We start from the raw sequence: 6,634 nt of genomic DNA, 5'->3' as shown, positions 1-6,634 counted from the left end.
TCCCTACTGAGCACCTTGTGACCCCCACTCTGCCCGCCAGAGAACAACCCCCCTTTTACTGTAATTTTCCACTACCTACCCAAATCCTATAAAACGGCCCCACCCCTATCTCCCTTTGCTGACTCTCTTTTCGGACTCAGCCCGCCTGCACCCAGGTGAAATAAACAGCCTTGTTGCTCTTACAAAGCCTGTTTGGTGGTCTCTTCACATGGACACGCGTGAAATTTGGTGCCGTGACTCGGATCGGGAGACCTCCCTTAGGAGATCAATCCCCTGTCCTCCTGCTCTTTGCTCCGTGAAAAAGATCCACCTACGACCTCAGGTCCTCAGACCCACCAGCCCAAGGAACATCTCACCAAGTTTAAATTGGCTAAGTGGCCTCTTCTTACTCTCTTCTCCAACCTCTCTCACTATCCCTCAACCACTTTCTCCTTTGAATCTTGGAGCCATCCTTCAATCTCTCCTTTCTCTTAATTTCGGTTCCTTTCTTTTTCTGGTAGAGACAGGAGACGCGTTTTATCCGTGGACCCAAAACTCTGGCACTGGTCATGGACTCGGGAAGACAGTCTTCCCTTGGTGTTTAGTCATGCGGGGACGCCTGCCGGATTACTCACCCACGTTTCAGAGGTGTCTGACCACGTGGGGACACCTGCTTTGGTCCTTCACCCTCAGTGGCAAGTACCACTTTTCTAGGGGGCAAGAACTCCCCGATCCCTTATTTCCACGCTCTGACCTCTTACCTCTGTACCCTAATCCCTTATTTCTGCACCCCGGCCTCTTATCTCTGCACCACGATCCCTTATTTCCATGCCCCAACCTCTTATCTCTGCACCCCAATCCCTTATTTCTGCGCCCTGACCCCTTTCCCACTTTTCTGGAGGGTAAGAACCCCTGAACCCCTTCCCTCCATGTCTCTACTCTCTCTTTTCTCTGGGTTTGCCTCCTTCACTGTAGGCAACCTTCCAGCCTCCATCCCTCCTTCTTCTCCCTTAGCCTGTGTTCTCAAGAACTTAAAACCTCTTCAACTCACACCTGACCTAAAACCTAAATGCCTTATTTTCTTCTGCAATGCTACTTAACCCCAACACAAACTTGACAGTAGTTCCAAATAGCCAGAAAACGGCACTTTCGATTTTTCCATCCTACAAGATATAAATAATTCTTGTCATAAAATAGGCAAATGGTCTGAGGTGCCCCACGTCCAGGCATTCTTTTACACATCAGTGCCTCCCTAGTCTCTGTGCCCAGTGCAACTCGTCCCAAATCTTCCTTCTTTCCCTCCTGCCTGTCTCCTCCGTCCCAACCCCAAGCGTCGCTGAGTCCTTCTAATCTTCCTTTTCTACAACCCATCTGACCTCTCCCCTCCTTGCCAGGCTGAGCTAGGTCCCAATTCTTCCTCAGCCTCCGCTCCTCCACCCTATAATCCTTTTATCACCTCCCCTCCTCACACCGGTCTAGCTTATAGTTTCATTCCATGACTAGCCCTCCCCCACCTGCCCAGCAATTTCCTCTTAAAGAGGTGGCTGGAGCTAAAGGCATAGTCAAGGTTAATGCTCCTTTTTCTTTATCCGACCTCTCCCAAATCAGATAGTGTTTAGGCTCTTTTTCATCAAATATAAAAACACAGCCCAGTTCATGGCTTATTTGGCAGCAACCCTGAGATGCTTTACAGCCCTAGACCCTAAGTCAAAAGGCCATCTTATTCTCAATGTACATTTTATTACCCAATCCACTCCTAACATTAAATAAAGCTCCAAAAATTAAATTCTGGCCCTCAAACCCCACAACAGGACTTAATTAACCTCGCCTTCAAGGTGTACAATAATAGAATAGAGGCAGCCAAGTAGCAACATATTTCTGAGTTGCAATTCCTTGCCTCCACTGTGAGACAAACCCCAGCCACATCTCCAGCACACAAGAACTCCAAATGGCTGAACTGCAGCTGCCAGGGGTTCCTCCAGAACCTCTTCCCCCAGGAGCTTGCTACAAGTGCTGGAAATCTGGCCACTGGGCCAAGGAATGCCCACAGCCCAGGATTCCTCCTAAGCCACGTCCCATCTGTGCGGGACCCCACTGAAAATCAGACTGTTCAACTCACCTGGCAGCCACTCCCAGAGCAGCTAGAACTCTGACCCAAGGCTCTCTGACTCCTTCCCAGAGCTTCTCGGCTTAGCAGCTGAAGACTGACACTGCCCGATCGCCCCTTAAGCCTACAAGACCATCACAGACGCTCTAGGTAACTCTCACAGTGGAGGGTAAATCTGTCCCCTTCTTAATCAATACAGAGGCCACCCACTCCGCATTACCTTCTTTTCAAGGGCCTGTTTCCCTTGCCTCCATAACTGCTGTGGGTATTGACGGCCAGGCTTCTAAACCTCTTAAAACTCCCCAACTCTGGTGCCAACTTAGACAATACTCTTTTAAGCACTCCTTTTCAGTATCCCCACCTGCCCAGTTCCCTTATTAGGCAGAGACACTTTAATTAAATTATCTGCTTCCCTGACTATTCCTGGGCTACAGTCACATCTCATTGCCGCCCTTCTTCCCAATCCAAAGCCTCCTTTGCATCCTCCTCTTGTATACCCCCATCTTAACCCACAAGTATAGGATACCTCTACTCCCTCCTTGGTGACCGATCATGCACTCCTTACCATCTCATTAAAACCTGATCACCCTTACCCTGCTCAATGCCAATATCCCATCCCGTGGCATGCTTTAAAAGGATTAAAGCCTGTTATCAGTCGCTTGCTACAGCATGGCCTTTTAAAGCCTATAAACTCCCCTTACAATTCCATTTTACCTGTCCTAAAACCAGACAAGGCTTACAGGTTAGTTCAGGATCTGCACCTTAACACCAAATTGTTTTGCCTATCCACCCCGTGGTGCCAAACCCATGTACTCTCCTATCCTCAATACCTCCCTCCACAACCCATTATTCTGTTCTGGATCTCAAACATGCTTTCTTTACTATTCCTTTGCACGCTTAATCTGAGCCTCTCTTTGCTTTCACTTGGACTGACCCTGACACCCATCAAGCTCAGCAAATTACCTGGGCTGTACTGCCGCAAAGCTTCACAGACAACCCCCATTACTTCAGTCAAGCCCAAATTTCTTCCTCATCTGTTACCTATCTCAGCATAATTCTCACAAAAACATACATGCTCTCCCTGCCGATCGTGTCTGACTGATCTCTCAAACCCCAGCACCTTCTACAAAACAACAACTCCTTTCCTTCCTAGGCCTGGTTAGCGTGGTCAGAATTCTAGAGCCAGGACCACACCCTGTAGCCTTTCTGTGCAAACAACTTGACCTTACTGTTTTAGCCTATCCCTCATGTCTGCGTGCAGCAGCTGCCACTGCTTTAATACTTTTAGAGGCCCTAAAAAATCACAAACTATGCTCAACTCACTCTCTACAGTTCTCATAACTTCCAAAATCTATTTTCTTACTCACACCTGACGCAGGTACTTTCTGCTCCCGGGCTCCTTCAGCTGTACTCACTCTTTGTTGAGTCTCCACAATTACCATTGTTCCAGGCCCGGACTTCAACCCAGCCTCCCACATTATTCCAGATACCACACCTGATCCCCATGACTGCATCTCTGATCCACCTGACATTCACCCCATTTCCCCACATTTCCTTCTTCCCTGTTCCTCACCCTGATCACATTTAGTTTATTGATGGCAGTTCCACCAGGGCTAATCGCCACTCACCAGCAAAGACAGGCTATGCTATAGTATCTTCCACATCTATCATTGAGGCTACCGCTCTGCCCCCCTCCCCTACCTCTCAGCAAGCCGAACTAGTTGCCTTAACTCAGGCCCTCACTCTTGCAAAAGGACTACGCGTCAATATTTATACCGATTCTAAATATGCCTTTCATATTCTGCACCACCATGCGGTCATATGGGCTGAAAGAGGTTTCCTCACTACACAAAGGTCCTCCATCGTTAATGCCTCTTTAATAAAAACTCTGCTCAAGGCTGCTTTACTTCCAAAGGAAGCTGGGGTCATTCACTGCAAGGGGCATCAAAAGGCATCAGATCCCCTCGCTCAGGACAACGCTTATGCTGCTAAGGTGGCTAGACAAGCAGCTAGCATTCCAACTTCTGTCCCTCACGGCCAGTTTTTCTCCTTCACGTCGGTCACTCCCACCTACTCCCCCGCTGAAACTGCCACCTATCAATCTCTTCCCACACAAGGCAAATGGTTCTTAGACCAAGGAAAATATCTCCTTCCAGCCTCACAGGCCAATTCTATTCTGTCATTTCATAACCTCTTCCATGTAGGTTACGAGCCGCTAGCCCATCTCTTAAAACCTCTCATTTCCTTTCCTTCGTGGAAATCTATCCTCAAGGAAATCACTTCTCAGTGTTCCATCTGCTATTCTACTGCCCCTCAGGGATTGTTCAGGCCCCCTCCCTTCCCTACACATCAAGCTCGAGGATTTGCCCCCACCCAGGACTGGCAAATGAGCTTTACTCACATGCCCCAAGTCAGGAAACTAAAATACCTCTTGGTCTAGGTAGACGCTTTCACTGGATGGGTACAGGCCTTTCCCACAGGGTCTCAGAAGGTCACCGCGGTCATTTCTTCCCTCCTGTCAGACAAAATTCCACGGTTTGGCCTTCCCACCTCTATACAGTCTGATAACAGACCAGCCTTTTTATTAGTCAAGTCAGCCAAGCATTTTTTCAGGCTCTTGGTATTCAGTGAAACCTTTATATCCCTTACAGTCCTCAGTCTTCAGGAAAGGTAGAACAGACTAATGGTCTTTTAAAAACACACCTCACCAAGCTCAGCCACCAACTTAAAAAAGACTGGACAATACTTTTACCACTTTCCCTTCTCAGAAGTCAGACCTGTCCTCAGAATGCTACAGGGTACAGCCCATTTAAGCTCCTGTATAGACGCTCCTTTTTATTAGACCCCAGTCTCATTCTAGACACCTGACCAACTTGGACTGTGCCCCAAAAAACTTGTCATCGCTACTATCTTCTGTAGTCATGCTCCTATTCACCGTTCTCAACTACTCACACATGCCCCGCTGTTGTTTACACTGCCAGTTTACACTGTTTCTCCAAGCCACCACAGCTGGTATCTCCTGGTACCATCCCAAAACCGCCACTCTTAACTCCTAAAGTAAATAAATAATCTTTACTGGCAAAGCTGTGCTGAACCTCCTTGGGCACTCTCTAATTAGATGTCCTAGGTCCTCCCAATTCTTAGTCCTTTAATACCTGTTTTTCTCCTTCTCTTACTCCGTTTAGTTTTTCAATTCATACAAAACTGTATCCAGGCCATCACCAATAATTCTAAATGACAAATGTTTCTTCTAACAGTCCCACAATATCACCCCTTACCACAAAATCTTCCTTCGGCTTAATCTCTCCCACCCTAGGTTCCCACGCCGCCCCCAATCCCACTCGAAGCAGCCCTGAGACACATCGCCCATTATCTCTCCATACCACCCCCCAAAATTTTCACCGCCCCAACACTTCAACACTACTTCATTTTATTTTTCTTATTAATATAAGAAGACAGGAATGTCAGGCCTCTGAGCCCAAGCTAAGCCATCATATCCCCTGTGACCTGCACATACACATCCAGGTGGCCGGTTCCTGCCTTAACTGATAACATTATCTTGTGAAATTCCTTCTCCTGGCTCATCCTGGCTCAAAAGCTCCCCTACTGAGCACCTTGTGACCCCCACTCTGCCCGTCAGAGAACAACCCCCCCTTGACTGTAATTTTCCTTTACCTACCCAAATCCTACAAAACAGCCCCACCCCATCTCCCTTTGCTGACTCTCCTTTTTGGACTCAGCCCGCCTGCACCCAGGGGAAATAAACAGCCTTATTACTCACACAAAGCCTGTTTGGTGGTCTTTTCACACGGACGCGCATGAAACAGACCAGCCTGGCCAACATGGTGAAACCCCGTCTCTACTAAAATACAAGAAATTAGCCGGGCGTGGTGGTGCGCACCTGTAGTTCCAGCTACTTGGGAAGCTGAGGCAGGGGAATCACTTGAACCTGGGAGGCGGAGATTGCAGTGAGCCGAGATCACACCAGCCTAGCGACAGAGTGGAACTCTGTCTCAAAAAAAAAAAGAAAAAAAAGTTTTCTAAGGCCAGGCACAGTGGCTCATACCTGTAATCCAAGCACTTTTGGGAGGCTGAGGTGGGCAGATCACCTGAGGCCAGGAGTTCGAGACCAGTCTGACCAACATGGTGAAACCCTGTCTCTACTAAAAATACAAAAATTAGCTGGGTGTGGTGGCACCTACCTGTAATCCCAGCTTCTTGGATGCGGGGGCATCTGTCCTGCAGATCCCAGCTGTACAACAGATGAGACACGTCCTCAGACACTAATATTCAGTGAAAGAGCAGGCCAGGGGGCTGCCGGCACTAGGAGCCAGAGAGAGTCTGCAGCCCCTCTAAGCTGGCAACGCTTGCATTTATTTAGCACAGATTTAGTTAACAAAGGCTTTGAGTCAACACACCTGTGGGTAATTAACCTGGTCACCACCCCCCCCCCCCCCACCCTGGAGAGGGCCATCCTGCCCGAGAATGATGAAAGGTTGATTTTAGGACCACATGAGTAAACAAGCTATTTAGATAAAATATTCCGCG

Source organism: Hylobates moloch, unplaced genomic scaffold (assembly GCF_009828535.3).
Source record: "Hylobates moloch isolate HMO894 unplaced genomic scaffold, HMol_V3 SCAFFOLD_12, whole genome shotgun sequence".
In the NCBI taxonomy this organism is placed as follows: Eukaryota; Metazoa; Chordata; class Mammalia; order Primates; family Hylobatidae; genus Hylobates; species Hylobates moloch.
The sequence above is the reverse complement of the archived record's forward strand: the minus strand, read 5'-3'. Positions refer to the sequence as shown.